General features: G+C 27.5%; 1 protein-coding gene across 50 annotated transcripts in view; it reads right to left on the minus strand.

Annotated features, from left to right (window-relative positions):
* Positions 1-16,592, minus strand: part of LOC107455144 (collagen alpha chain CG42342) — a 160,818-nt gene that overhangs the window by 76,320 nt on the left and 67,906 nt on the right. The gene's annotated exons all lie outside the window — the stretch shown is intronic.

The following is a 16,592-nucleotide window of genomic DNA, read 5'->3' on the forward strand; positions in this document are numbered from 1 at the left end:
GTTAACCTGTGAACTCATTCAAAGTTCTTCCAAATTACAGTCTGTACAGATAGCACTCATGTTTCCACACAAAAAGGTATTAAATAAGTAGGGTAATTAAAAAGATAAGTAGGGTAAGAGAAATCGAGTTCAGAAAAATCATCTCAAACCTGTTAGTTTCTTTCATTGACTCGAACATGTGACAAAGGCAGTGACATATCTGGATATATCTGTTTCATAATTGGGTATACTATAGCCTACGTCACAGGTTGTGTTATTCGTACTAAATTTAACCCATGAACGGCATTTTCTGCGAGCCTAACTTCAAGCCACAAATAAACAAACGAAGTGTTTGATCGTTTAAATAGCTGCTCGCCAGATTTTATTGCATTATAAAGAAAAGTAATTGATATTCGATTTTTGATTAATAATTGATTTATGTGGATAGTGGTATAGAATTTAGCATTGCGTCATGGTAAATGTTATTCCTACTAAGTGGAAGTAATTGTATTTTTTTTTATATTATACCCAATTGTTTTACGTTAAATTTATGAAGTCAGACAATATCCTGGAAATTAATATTACTGGGGAACAATTTTTATTTTTTATTTTCTGCTGCATGAGATTTTTTTTAAACATATTACACATACTTTCGTATCACTGATTTCAAATCTGCTGTTGGTTTCCATCTCAAAGCTACAGTTTTATTTAAACATCTTTGATGTACTTTGTGTGAAAATGTACTGGTTTATAAAAATGTAACATATAACAAGGGATCACATAAATGTTACGGAAAATTTCTAGGGGAGCTTGGGTGTTTCCTCAGGATTAAAATTGCAAGCGAAACCATGTTCGAAAATGTTATCGTACGTCTCAAGGCGCGTTTCTTTACTATGCACTGCTTTTTCGAGTTCCTCAGAACAGATCAATCCCTTAACCGAGTACGGCGACATTTCTGGGCATGAGTTCCTATACAATTTGAATCCTGATGATGTGCCTAACTCCCCTAAAAGTTGGTCGCAACATTTACACGACCCACAGTTATATATAACTTTTTTTTCCTACTTCTTCTTTTTCTTTTAAATATGCAGCTTTAAGAACAAAACTAACTTAACACGTTGAATGCCATGGGGGTCACCGGTGACCGGCAGTGAGTTTGTTCGTAGGACCACGGGGATCACCGTTGACCAGCGAAGCCAAGATTGTTAGAAACACATAATTCTAGTAAATTGTAAATTTTTTTAATGTTATTATCGTTATTAAATTTTCTAGTAATTATTAAATTTTTTTAATATTATTATGTTTTGAAGAAATTAATGCAATATAGAACACACAAAAGTAGTTTTATTTATATACACAGAGATGCCAACTTGCTCCGGGCAGCGAATAAATATTTTCAAATGGTAGTTTATTAAATGTGATTCTTGGTTTAATAAATTCAATTTAGTAGATTTTTATCCACCACTATTTCTAAACAATTCAAAGGGCTATATAATTCATCACTTTTTTTCAGATATGTCATGCTTAACCTTTTAAAAAAACTGACAAAATCTGTTTATTATTTGTAAATTTAGTTTGTATTTATTTACGCGTGACCAGACGGGCAAACCATGTAAAATTAGCATGTCATTTAACGCGTTAAGATATGAAATCCCAACATACGAATTGGACAAGATCAAGTATTTGTAGAAATGCAACAAAAAATTGTTCCCCAGTGTAATTTTCCCTCTGTGGTTCAAGATGCGCATGATCTTCATTCTCTTTCATTATTCAAATTGTAAAAACATGGTAAGCAATCCAGTTGATGGTAAAATAAACTGCATTTTATTTAAAATCCTGAAAGAAGTAAACTTAAACCAAAATATTTTTCAGCAAACAGTCAAATTTTGGCATTAAGGAATACCATGAGAAAAAAGTAATAATTTTATGTTCATGCTATAAACTCGCCGCATACCAGCTCTTGCTATTCAATGTAGATGATTTTAACTACTAGTTTAAAAAAAAGTTATAAAGTATACATACGGTTTATAATTGATGGACGAGAAAAGTGTTTGAATTTTTCTCAATTTTAAAAATTAATACTTACAACATACGATTTATAATTGATAGACGAGTAAAGGTTTTGATTTTTTTTCAATTTTGAAAATTAATACTTGCATTTTTTTAAAAGTTGAAATTTGAATACTCTTATTTTAAAGATTTAATAATTATTTATATGCATGACATAAGTATAGTGGCCACCTGGAAAAAGCATAGACAGCAGATAAAACAACAAAAATAGTTTTTATTTTAACATTGATCGGATGTTAGCGTGGGTAGAGGAATTCCACCAAAATTTTGAGATCCCTAATTATTTTGCAATATTCTTAATTATGTCATAATTGCGAGATAAAGAAAGAAAAATTAATATTTTGCAGAGGCTCTCCTCGTTGAAACACTACTCCACGTACACATTACACTGTGAAAATTTCTTTATCAAATTGCGATGTAAAGTACCGGCAATTCCCCATTAATCCATTTTAACGTAAAATGTTATACGATATTAATATTATATTATTTTTTAATTATGATTAATATTTTACTATAATTTTTAATTATGATTAATATTTTAATTATGATTAATATTTTATTATGATTTTTAATTATGATTAATATTTTAATTATGATTAATATTTATTGATTAATATTTTACATTAATATTTATTTAATTAGTGCGATTTAGAAATTTTTATAGTAATTATAACTGTAAAAATTATCGTACATCAGATTTTTTGTTTCGCAATATGTCCCAGTAAAAATCGATATTACGGTAAAAGTACATGCACCCTGAATGCTGGTACTTTTTATCGTAATTTTATCAGGAATTTTTTACAGTGTACGTTAAAAAGAATGATGAAATTACGGAAAATACATTTCGGTGAAAAGTGACTTCTTAATTCAATTTTACGACTTTAATTTTAAGAAATTTTACCTACTCCCGCAAGATTTGTTAATGACACTTTTTCTTGATATGATTTTTTTTTGCCACAGCTAAGCTTAAAACACTCTTCATATTGCTCTACTTCTTCTTCTTTTTTTTTTTTTTAAAAAGTACCATTTAGTTCATAGACCTTTGCTTGAAATTCCCTATCTTCATTTAAGGAAAAACAATTTATAGTATTATGAAAGTGCTTAAAAAGATGCGTAAATTTTCCGAATTTTTCATTGTACAGGCATAATTGATCCCTATACTATTTTTATTAAGACGTAAATGTCAACAGAAAATTTTAAAGTATAACTTCCTTATTGCTAAGTAAAAAAAAGTTTCGGTTAAGAGAAGAATTGTTTTAAGATAAAAATTTTTCACCGCTATGAAATATCGATTTTTATCTTAATCTTAAACTTGGATAATGTTTATTGGCATTTCTGTTCGTTATTGATCTAGGAGATACTTTGATTTTGATAAATGCTTCTATTTTCTCCAGTTTTTAAGCGTCCATATTCCTTGCATTAAGCAAATCTTGGTATATGCATAAAAATGAAAATGCTTTTGTTGTTACGTTACTTGAAAGCTTTTTCGGTTATTAATTTACTTTAGTTCGGTGAAATTTAAAATGTATTAATCAAAACAGCATCTAAAGTTACACCAGTAAGAAATATTTATAAATATCTTTCTTTTTTCTGTTTAAACAATCATTATTAGAACTTTAATTTTGTGATTAACAACAATTGTTACTGATTATTAAACATAATTTCGAATCATTAAACTTTTTTATTTCATTTTGTTTTCCGAATAATTTTGATGTCACCTGAGAAATCTTAAAAATAGTTGACAAATTTAAAAAAAACAGTTATTAATGATGTTAATTAAAGAAATTAATATTTCTCAAAAAAATCTAAAACTTTAATAGACAAAAGTCATACGAAATTAAAATTTTTCTATAAAATAACCTTATCGAAAATTAATAAAAATTTATGCATCGCAGTAATGTACAAAGTTTCTACTTTTGGAAACTTTCTATAGACTATTATATTTTATATTAACCTGGATAAGATTTTTTTTAAATTTTACGATTGTCAGGGCTGCAACTTACTCAGAAAAAGAAAAAAGCTTGTAATAAAGCTATTTAATTTCCTGACTATTTGATGGAGAGTTCAAATAAATAAGTTTACCACGTATTTTTAACAGTTATAACATATATTAACTAAGTTAATCCTAAGTCCCTCGCAAGTTAATATGCATGACATAATGAGGAAAAAATGTAGTCATCCCAACTAATTTACTTCTAAATTTACTTCGAAATTCTAATTTACTTAAAAATAAAGAAATAAAATAGTTTAATTTTTTTTTCTCTTTGTCAAATACACATTCCTGAAGATTTCACAAATACTAAATTCAGAAAAAAAATTTTTTTTCAACGAAAACAAGTACAACCATCAAAAAGTTTTCTAGTTTACAAGTTTGCAGAATTGGTTTTTTCCCTAATAATTTACATGTCATCTAATATTAAAAAATTGAACTATAATTTGCAAACTTCTTTTCAAAAACTATCTTCTTATTTTAGAATTAAAACCAGTAAAATGGAACTAAAATACTATTTCAACTGATAAGAGGTTCCGATTCACAACCATTTTAACAAAACTGTAAAAACTCTAAATGTCAAAAGAAAAACTGTAAAATTAAAATATTTTTTTAAAAAAAAGTTAGAAAATAACGAATAAAAACTCGTTTTCTGACGGATTTACTTGTCTTTATATTCACAATAATTTAAATATTTCTAAAGAGTATTGTGTAAAGGTTTCTTTAAAAGCCCTCATAAATATTATTTAAAATAGTTTTTAAAGTGCTTGTCAATCTAGACCTATCAAATCAATGGATATGGATAGCAGCATGTTTTGGAAGTAAACGTGGCTTGAACTCAATTCTAAACATCTACAATTATGTCGTCAGTCACGAAATTGTGGAGTCACAATTTCCATAACATAGACCACATTGGGATATTGCTAGAGTGATTTACGTTGCATTTATATAAATTTAATACTGAAATTAATATAAATTATCTATCAAATAAATATAAAAATATTTCTAACTTCCAATGCTTAAATTTCATTGAATCATTAATATTTTTTATTATACTGTATACGAAAGGGATTTGAAATATAAAACGTAAGGATATTATACGTATTACATTTTAAATCACTTTTGCTTTTTTCCTATCACGCCTGGAAAGTTTTAAGAATGGATGGCTATTTGTAAACGCTTGAAACACGTCGACTTTTTTTTTTCCATCTGCGTATTTTTAAAGTTAATGAAGTTTATTACACACGTTAAAGCTAGAGATATTTTTTAAAAAAGAAATTTCAGCCATCTTCTTTTATTAGTATGCAGAAAAGTTAATGCTCAGTTTCTTCTTCATTAGATATAAATTAGTTAAATTGCGTCAATCTTTCTGAATAAGCCAGCATTTTTAATGTTTTCCAATTTATGCCCTTGATGAACGGGTTTCGGCTGTAATTTTTTTTTCCTATTCCAAAAATTCCATTAGCTATTAAAGAAAAATAAATCCTATTTTGTTTGAATCCACCTTTTATATTTTTCAAAACCTAATAAACAATTAGAACGCCCTTAGAATTTTTTTTAAAAAAAAGAAATAGCATAAGAGAAAAATAAAAAATAAATCCAGTTTCTTCATTATTCAACATAAGCTGTGATAGAATGTAAACCTATATTTATCTAAAGGTTTAATCTCAAAAATCCACAGAACAAACATTCTTCCTTTTAGATACAGGAAGAAAAAAAAAGATCTATTGAAGGATATATATTTTGTTTCTGTTTTTTCTTTCTCAGTTTAGAGTAAATCAGCTTTTTACGCCTCCAGAAAAACATGTTTTCATATCGCATCCATATCTTTATTACCCACAAGAGACCCCAAGAAGGGAGAGAAGTTTCAATCAAGGGCAGGCCCCACCCACAGAGAGTCTCAATCAAGAAACAGAAGAGGGGGGGCTCCGGGCCGAACATCTATACCAGTTTAGAGTCCCCAGCCATGATTTGGACCTTTCTCAGCGGGGAAAGTTTTAAAACTACAAAATATATTATTGGTAACGCAACTACTGCCCGCATGAAAATGCATAAATGTAAGCTAAAATAAGACCACCTCATACTGAAATCAGAATAACAGCTTTTCACTTAGCAGATTGAATCGGGGACATTTTCTTTAAAATCAATTAACTCTACGGAGAGAAGACTGTTTTACTACGATGTGGAAATAGCTAAAAGTCATATATGACGTTGTTTTTACCCGTAAAAGAAAATTGTCTGTCCCGATATAAAAAAAAAAAATGTTTGCATGCATACACAATATTAAGTTTTTTTTTATTAAATACTTTATAGACTATAAATCTTAAATAAAACATTGTTGCAAAAATTACTATGCATTTGCCTGACATTTCGTTAAATCATATTCGTTACCTACAATTTCAAAGAAAATTTTTCTATTGAAAAACTGTTATTTGCCTGACATTTCATTTTCGTTACCTACAATTTCAAAGGAAAATTTTGTATTGAAAAATTATTATTTACCTGACATTTCATTTTCGTGACCTACAATTTCAAAGGAACATTTTGTATTGAAAAACTGTTCTTTGCCTAACATTTTATTTTCTTTACCTATAATTTCAAGGGAACATTTCGTATTTAAAAACTGTTACTTGCTTGACATTTTATATTCGTTACCTACAATTTCAAAGGAAAATTTTGTATTGAAAAACTGCTATTTGCCTGACATTTTATATTCGTTGCCTACAATTTCAAAGAAAAATTTTGTATTGAAAAACCATTATTTGCCTGCCATTTTATATTCGTTACCTACAATTCCAAAGGAAAATTTTGTATTGAGAAACTGCTAAAATGTTCTTACAAGGTGCTTCTAAACGTTAGGAAAATTTTTGTAAAATAACAGCAGTTTTAGAAATATATGTTTCTATGAAAAAAAAAGAAAAAAGCACTTGAATTATTTATAATAATGCAACATTTATATGAGCTATAATTTAATGTAAAATAAAATTATAATTAGTTTCAGAAATTTTTTTCTTAATGAAGAATCAGTAATTGTATTATTTATTTAAATACAAAATCTTCGTACAACCTATTAACTGAGATAAAAGCTAAACGTTTAATAACTGTTTAGAAAAATCAGAAATTGCCTTGTTCATTTTAATACAAAATTTGCACAAATTTTGCTTTTAAAAATGAAATTCCCCAAAAAGCACCTTTAAGTACTTTTTACAAACGCTACGCACCCTGTACTATAATTTGCATTTGGTACTTCTCTGAGTAATAGCAGTTTAATAAAATAAAATAATAGAAAATAATAAATAAATATTAAACATTATTATTAACATGGAATTTTCTTTAGGAAAATTAATTTTATAATTGCGTGGAAAGTTTTTTTTTAACTTGCTTAAAAAGTTACTTAGTTTTTCGAGGTATGCCGAAATACGCAAAAGTAACATTAATATTAAGTAGTCAAAACTTTAGAATCTATTCGTGATCAAACTATCTGGACCATATTCCCCAGATTGCGGCTACTCTCTTATTTTGCGAGTGAGGCACCTCGAAAAAAGGTTTGTCTTTGTATCAAATTTCGCAACTTAATATATCGTTTGCACTAATTAATTAGCATATTTGAGATCAATCCATTGAATCATTAGGATTGAGTCCTAGTACGTGATAATTCGATCATTCGATCAAAAATTATTCAGGGTGATTTGTTTTTTGTTCTTTTTTGATAAATCTAAATTTGGAAGTTTTGATACAGTTTTTCTAGTTTTTCGAGCAGTGAAACTGTCTAATACAGCGATCCCAACCTAAGTACGTAAATTTTGATGAACTTCTTATTTGAAATTTTCTATCTATTTATTGTTTCGCCTTTAAAAGTTTAACTTTTTTAAAGTTTACTATTAAATACTTGAAAAATTCATGATTTATTATGATTATGATTATTTATGATTATGATTTATGATGAAAAATTATTATTTCGAAAACACAAGGTAAATGAAATAGTATATATTACGGCGCGAGAAAAATCTCGACACCTGACTGAATATTTGGTACCCATGTAATAAACGTAACATCCATACGTTTGGCATTCATGCACGATTACTCTACTGGCAGCCTCACTTAAGGCATAGATGCGAAAATATTACACAAAGATAGCAAGGAAAAAGTTTTAAAAACATTTCATTTCTTTTAAAATTTAAATCCTAATGTAATATTATCACATACAGTGCTAGAAACATCGATCAACCCTAATAATCTTTTCCCGTAACATTTTAACTTAATTTAGGAATAAAATACAACTAATTAGAACTCTTTTGACATATTGACGTTAGAATTCTTTTGACATATTTAACTTGGAAAAATAAACCTGTTCCTTATAAATTATTAATTCTTTCAACATTTCTATCTGGTTATTCCATATTCATTACTTCAAAGAAGCAATTTTGTATTTTGCTAACCGCAACTCGCGAAGTCTTGAATTCTCGGAGCTAGTGTGATACTTGCTGAAAAATCAGAATCACTTTCAGGGATTAAAAATATTTGAAGGGTTTAATTATGTTAACTGTTATTCGCATGGACCTTCCACTTTAAATTCCTTTCATGTATCACAAATATTTATTTCCATTAAATATTAAATTAATAATTTTATGGAGCTTTTTGCGGTTTTTTCTTGAAACCTATACTTAAATAAGAAGAAACTTCACAGGGATAAATGTTTAAATAAACTGGCGATTCAATAAATAAGAGAAAGAGGAATACCTTTCTAAATGTATCTTGTATTGGACCATATCATGGGTCTAAACATCTCAATATTTTTCGATTTCGGGTAACGTTTGAATTTTTTATGATTAAATTATCGAATTATGGTTTTGAAATACTAAATAGCTAGATAAGTCTATATTTATTCAATATAATTTTGAAATGCTGTTTAATTAAATAAATTGATCCATGTGTGAAAACTACTAGATTTGAAACATTAGCATTTTCAAAAAAAGTGTTTTATTGTTATCTAGTTTTAGTATTATACCAAGAATAGTCTACTCTCTTGCAGGTATATTAGAAAAGATTAGTAATTCAAAATACATTAGAGGAATTCTAAAGAATACGGTTACTTTAAATTCTTTTCTTGTACATAGAGACGCTACATTATTTTTGATACATTTGTGTCATACGCATTTCTATTAAAGGGGACAACATAGTAGAAGCCTGTAAAAAAGGATTTTTTCAATACGTTTTGTAATGGTTGTAATAAACTTAATACAGTTTTTTGTTATCTGATTGTACATATTTAAATCTTTATTTTATCATGCTAAAAATACAAAAATTTAAAAAATTAGCGAACTCATAATCTAATGCTTAGAACTTTTTTTAAAAAAATTATCCAGAATTATTGTACTTATAAGATTAAAAAGTATCACCCAAATTTGGTTTCGTTAAAATTTTCGTAAACTACATGAGCACACGCAAGATTTCTTAAAACTTATACATATATTTTTTTCAAAATGGCGGTGCTTTGAAAAAAAAGTATTAAATAAGTTATGTTATCAAATCAGTCAATCCAATTAAAAAAAGTCCTTATTTGTTGCGAAAGCTATATTTAATGTGAATATTGTGTAAAATCTGAAGAAATTCGGTTGTCTGTGGTCAACTTTATTTTGAGCTTATTCTTTGGTTTCAGGGCCTACATTTATTTCTAATTTTTTTGAAACTGTCGATAACTATTTTGCAACCTTCCTTAAAAATTATTGCAGCTAAATAAGTTGCTTTTTTAGTTGATTTTTACATTTGTATTTTCAGAGGATATGACAGCCATATTTTAATATAAAACCAGTTTTAAAAGAATCCCCTTTACGAATAATTTTAAGGAATTCGTTATGTGCTGTTCTATTGCTACTTCGATATATAGGCTAAAAATTACGTGTTTTGAACAAAAAATATTATTTTAAAAATAGTCATAAAATATGTCTAGTCATACATGCACATTTTCAGATAATATGACGTCTAAATTTTAATATAAAAATAGCTTTAAAAGAGTTTGAAACTCTTCCCCGCTTTTCAAAAAATTTAAAAAAATTCATCAATTGTCCATTTTAATGTTACTCTGATATATTCAATGGAATTTGTGCTTTTCGTACTAAATAAAACCATTTTAAATATATTCTTTAAGGATTTTTGACATACATGGGCATTTTCAGAGAATGTGACGTCCATGTTTTAATATGAAATGAGTTTTAAAAAAAGCACGCCTTTCAAAAAATTTCAAAAATTTCCCTAAGGGTCGGTTCTATTATTAGTTTGATATGTAAGCTGGACATTACGTGCTCTGGAAAAAATAATGCTGGTTCAAAAAAATGTTTTAAATATTTCTAGACACATATGGACATTTTCAGCGAACATGATACTTAAATTTTGGTATGAAGTCAGTTTTAAAAGAATTCCACTCATAAAGTTTTTTTTAAAAATTCATAAAGTGTCCATTAATAAATATATTAAAAAAAATTCTCTAAGTTCTTTAAGATGTATATGGGCATTTTAGGAGAATATGACGCCCATATTTAAACATGAAACCAGTTTTAAAAGAACTAAGCTTTTCAAAATTTTTTTGCAAAATTCACTAAATGTCCGTGCTATTGTTACTTTTATACGTAAACTGAAAATTACATGTTTTGAACAAAATAATAGCATTTTTAAAACAAAATCTTGAAATATATCCAGTTATTCATGGACATTTACAGATAATATGATGCTTACATTTTAATATAGAAGCAGTTTTCAAAAAAGATTCCCGCTTTTCAAAAATTTTAAGAAATTTGAAAAGTGTCTGCGTTAGTCCTAAACACGAAATATACTTCGATATATAACAAATTAAATTTTAAAAATAATTTAAAGAATATTAAAATTTCATAAATGTCCATTTTATTATTACTTCGATATATGCAATGGAAATCGAGTGTTTCGGACTAAATAAAATGATTTTAAAAATATTCATTAATTATTTTCTGACATATATAGACATTTTCATAGAATATGACACCCATATTTCAATATGAAATCAGTTTTAAGAAAATCACTCCTTTTAAAAAAATTTGAAAAATTCGTAAAGTGTCCGTTCTATTGTTTCTTCGATAAGAAAGATGGAAAATGCGTGATTTTGCATCAATAATAGTAGTTTAAAAATATTTGAAATATTTTTAGTTATATGCCGACATTTTAGAGAATATATGCACCCAAATTTTAATATGAAAATAGTTTTAAAAGAAAACTGCTTCTCAAATAAAAGTAAAAAATTCCTCAAATGCACGTTTAAATGTTACTTTGATATATACACTGGAAATTGCTTGTTTCGAACTGAATAAAACTACATTAAAGATATTATTTAAGCATTTCTTAGACCTATATTAATGAAATAGTTAAAAATAATAGTATTTTACTAAAATGGTTTGATAGAAGTGAACCAATCCATTATTCAACTCAGCGCTTCACTTTTTCATGTATGTCACAGTGTGTCTCGTATCACGTGCTGCGCTTGATATATTATGCTGTAACTTTTATATCTTTCACGAAATTCAATTCAATATTTTAGTATAATAATCTTAAAAAGTTAAACTATAGAAAAATAAAATAATTTTTCTTTTCAAATTTAGAAAATTTTACTGAATTGAGAAAAGTGGGTAAAAGCACATTGGTGAATTAAGAGATCAGTTACGATGATCAGTTCTTGAAACTGAATATGTCTATAATATTATATTTTAGGCACTTTTCGTGAAGTTTTCGTATGAAAAATGGTGAGAAAAAATGCTTGATTTAATGACTTTTTTTTTGTCACAGATGCATGCAAAAAACAACTTCACAAATTTCTCGTATTGCAAAATATATGCATACTAACAAACGATTAGCATTGAAGTACAGAAAATAAATGAACAAGTCTGAAATAAATGAAACATTTCAAACTCATAAAATAATTAAAAGGATAACTTATTACAGTAAACCTATTACACTTATTTGAGATTTAAACCTATTAGAAAAGAAATGCGTATTGAATCAATATTAACTTTAATTGGTCTCTATAAGCTTCTGTTCAAAAATTATTCTTGAAACTAATAAGAATCAAACATATTGCATAATTCTTTCGGCACACAGAGCGAAAGTTGCATGCACAATTCTCTGAGAAAACTGATTATTTTTAGAATTTAACCATCGTTTTTTTTATAGTAGTTATACTTTTATTATTGCATATAAATAAAACACATTTGATAAACAGTTGTTTTTAAATTATACTCTGAGAATATTTACAATTCTTCGATAGCTACACACTTAACAATATTTTTTAGGCATATTGCGCTGTAAGTTACGTTAGCGGATTTGAGAGTAAAGTCACTGATGTAACCATTATTTCTCTTATTGCAGTCACATATGCATACTTAGTCATTTCTCTCTAGCTGAATGAGGAAATAGTCCATGATGAATTCCTCTTTATGTGTGGTCCAGTGACTATCCCTCATTTTTTTCTCTTTCCAAAGAGCAAAATGTTGATTATAATCTTGTTCAGCTGAGTGAAAATAGCGCACAATTATTTTTCTTTTCCAACAAAAGATCGAAGGGGACTTGGCCTGTAGTATACGATCATTCCAGATATCACGATCTAAAATCTAGAAGTCCACATGTTATGAAATCTCTGAGGATTCTTTTTTTTACAGAGTAAATTTGAATTAAACGCGGTAATGTAAAAGTTATATTCTATTACACAGCTATTTTGGTATCGATTTTATCTTTAACGGTTGCTTTTGTTCGAGATAATACTTTGCTCCGAATAGGCCCCAACATACAGCTTTGCATGTTTATTATATGGCAATGACATTACGTACTATTCAATCAATATTGAAGAATGTTAGAAATAAGTGACCCTGTTGTTGTCCATATTAGATTTGGCAGCTCACATTATTCATGCAAAATTCTAAACTCGGGTCTGAATGTCACAAAAAAAATTTCAAAAATTTATAATAGAGTAGAATAAAAAAGCTGAGAAGTCACAGCTGAAACATAATTTAATTAATTTGTTTCCTAACTAAACTCATTTCATATCATAGAATTTTTTTGATGCGTTTCAAACCGCCTATTTCTGTTTAACGCGTGAGATCGAATTTATAATGAATTATCATAATGAATTATTCATAATGAATTAATTGTTTCAGAATTAAATTAACTTCATATCATAGGATTTTTTATGCGTTTCCAACCGCCTATTTCTGCCTAAAGCGTGAGATCGAATTCATAATGAATTATCATAATGAATTATTCATAATGAATTAATTGTTTCATAATTAAATTCATTTCATATCATAGGATTTTTTTGTTGCGTTTCAAACCGCCTATCTCTGCCAAACGCATTAGATCGAATTCATTAGAAATTTATGTACCTGAAACTTTGATAACAGTAAGAATAAAGATTTGACACCTTAGTTCATAACGCATTTATTCATTTATAAATTACGCCGTTCAGCAACGGTTATGATTGCCTAGTGATTAGATCATCAGATTTATGTCTGGTGGGTCTGGCGTTTGATCTTAAAACCCGTTAGACGCAATGAATACATTCGATATTGCCGCGTACATACGATACGTGCTATTCGATAATCTATTTAATTGAAAGCTCTGTGATCGGTCACTGAGCAGTACTATGGATACAATTACCTCTAGAAAATTTTCTTCCCCTTTTCACTCATGTCTAAATTGTGGAAGTGGCAACATAAATGAATGGTGTTGTCATCTCTCTCAGAGTTTCAGAGCTAAGTCACACTTTCACTCATGTGGTGCTCTGTTGTCATACGAAAGGCTGTCTTGGCTTAATTCGCAAAGCCAATGGCTGGTGAGCTGGGCTTATATAAGCGTCATTAGATATAGCAACAGCACCATTCATTCATGGCGAATTTAACATAAATGTTTCTAGTTAGGTAGTAAGATACTGCATTGCATATGAATTCGTAATTCAGACTGAGCCACTTAAACATGCGAGATCGAGTACAGTGAACAAATAAATTTAATTACTGGATGACGCAAGAAGTGCTAATTGTATAAAAATGGAATGAAGATAAAACTACACACTTAACATGTTTAAAAATATTTTATGCTCTAAGATCAAACGGCAAGGATGATTAATATCCATTTTTCCCAAAAGGGACAATTGGATCGAAAACGGTTGCAATTTTAATGATTACTAAGTTTTAAAAAAATCACTGACAAAGAAAATCAATTCAAATCGAGAGTTAGTACACAGTGAAGTTGAGTCGTGATGCGGAAAAACGGTTCCTGCCTGTCTTGAAATTTTTTTTTTCCTTCCTCAGAATCTGCTTTCATGGATATAAACCGTTCTTCTTTGATTTTCATAAGTGATAAAAACATGATATTTTAAGCATCAAAGATCATTTAAATTTAAATATTGACCGAAGAGTTCCAATTTTTTCATTTTTCTTGTGAAAAAGAAAGGAGATTTTAAGCCGTATAGAATATCGCAATTTTACTACAAGTTCGATCAAGAATATTGTAATGGAATATTGTACATGGTTCGGACAAGAATATTCTAAGTTCAAAAAATTAGACAATCAGTAAGTAATTTTTTAAGTTGTCTTTTTCGTAAATAAAGAGTAAAATATTATTCAAATATAATTATGTTACAAAAAAATACATATGAGCACGCATTATAGTTTAGTTGAATTACAAAATTATAGCAAAACTTAAGTTATATTGCAGTGCTTATCTTGTTTTTTTTCATAACTTATAATGTTTTTTTCTGTATTCAAATTCTTCATTAAAGTCGAATAAAAGAGAAAAATTTGCAAATTTGAAATCACTAACTATTATTTTATATATTAATTATAAAATTTTAATCAGTTCTACGAATAATAGAATCCAAAATCCTGAAATTGTATTCCATTTAATTTTTTCTTCTTGCGAAACGAAAGGAAAAAAATTTCAACTCTAGAGATAATTATTCGAACCTATAATTGTTTATTTCTAACGTCTAAGGAATATTTTTGTTACTTTCTCTCCAAAGTAATAATTTATTTTGCTAAGCATTATTTATTTATTACATTTATGTATTACATACTGCATTTATATATTACATACTACATTTATGTATAAAATAATAAAATAACGCTGGAAACATTAATGAGTTTAAACAATAAACTTAACTGTACACTTAGACAAATAATTCATTTTGAAAATGAATTTAAAAGTTGTAGTGACGCAAGAAAGTTTTTTTATTGATGAAAAATATATTAAAATACGTATTCTTCAATTAAATAAAGTTAATCTAAAATTTTTTGGGTAACTCAATAAGAAAGCATATTTTCCCGGAAATTTTATTTAGTGATTAATGGAGAATTTTACTGATTGTTTAAAGCTATTGTTATTTTATTCTACTGTTAGTCTAAATCAAGCTACTGTTTGATGTCCAAAACAGTCCACTTTTTTTCAGGCCATTAATTATTTAAAAATTTCGTACAATAACTTTAATCATGTCTAAGTCTTTTTACAAATATTGTAAAGGAAAATGTCAAATTTAAATTTGTTTCCCACTTGTGTATAAATGATACTTTTTTCAATTATTAATTCCTTTTGGATAAAATATTTTTATCTCTTCTGTCATAAAATGTGAAAAGAATTAATCAAAAAATCTTCATTGGTTGAAGCTTTGTAGATATTGGCATACACGTAGAAAAAAAATTTGGTAAAATTACCACACTATTTGATTTACTTTTCTGGTAATAAAAACAACATAAGTTTGGTTAAAAATAAAGAAATATATATGTTTTTAAACCATTTAGTTGGTAATTTTTCCGTTTATATGGTAACGGTTTACCAAAAATTCTGGTTTTCAAAATTATAGTTCATATTATCATACATTTAGTAAAAATTACATAACTGACATTTAAATGGAACGAAATAAATGGTTTTTATGCCAATGATAAAATTACTAAATTTTATCATCTACTATAAAACCATATTACAAAAAACATTACCTAAGCATTTCGGAATAAAATACCGAGCTTTTCGGTGAAAGAGACATAGTGAATTTTTCCATATTCTGGTGGTTTTAACCGTATTTTTTTCTCAGAATAGGATAAGTACATCGCGCATTTTTATATAATACATAATAATAGAAGTGAATGCTCATAAATATTTATCTCATAAAACTGTTCCGAGAAAAGATTTGGAGTTTCTTTTTCTGATAAGCGGAAAGGCATTGAAAATAGCAACCAAAACATTTGATTAAATTATAATATATACTTAATTATGGACATTTCACGATTTATAAGCAGCCAATTTTAATAAATTGATTTAAAATTGATTATATTGAGTTATTTAGCGCAATTGTACTGAATGAACAGTTATATGAACAGTTTGTTTCCATATAAGTACTTAATGAGTTTTTGGTATTTTTGCTAAATAATAGTATACAGAACCATCTTATAGCCTAAATGGCAATCGTGGTGTGTTTCACCAAAAATACTCTTGAAAATGATTTAATTACTTTAAATCTGAAGAACCCATGGAATAATAGAGCTTGAAA

This window comes from Parasteatoda tepidariorum, chromosome 6 (assembly GCF_043381705.1).
Source record: "Parasteatoda tepidariorum isolate YZ-2023 chromosome 6, CAS_Ptep_4.0, whole genome shotgun sequence".
Taxonomy (NCBI): Eukaryota; Metazoa; Arthropoda; class Arachnida; order Araneae; family Theridiidae; genus Parasteatoda; species Parasteatoda tepidariorum.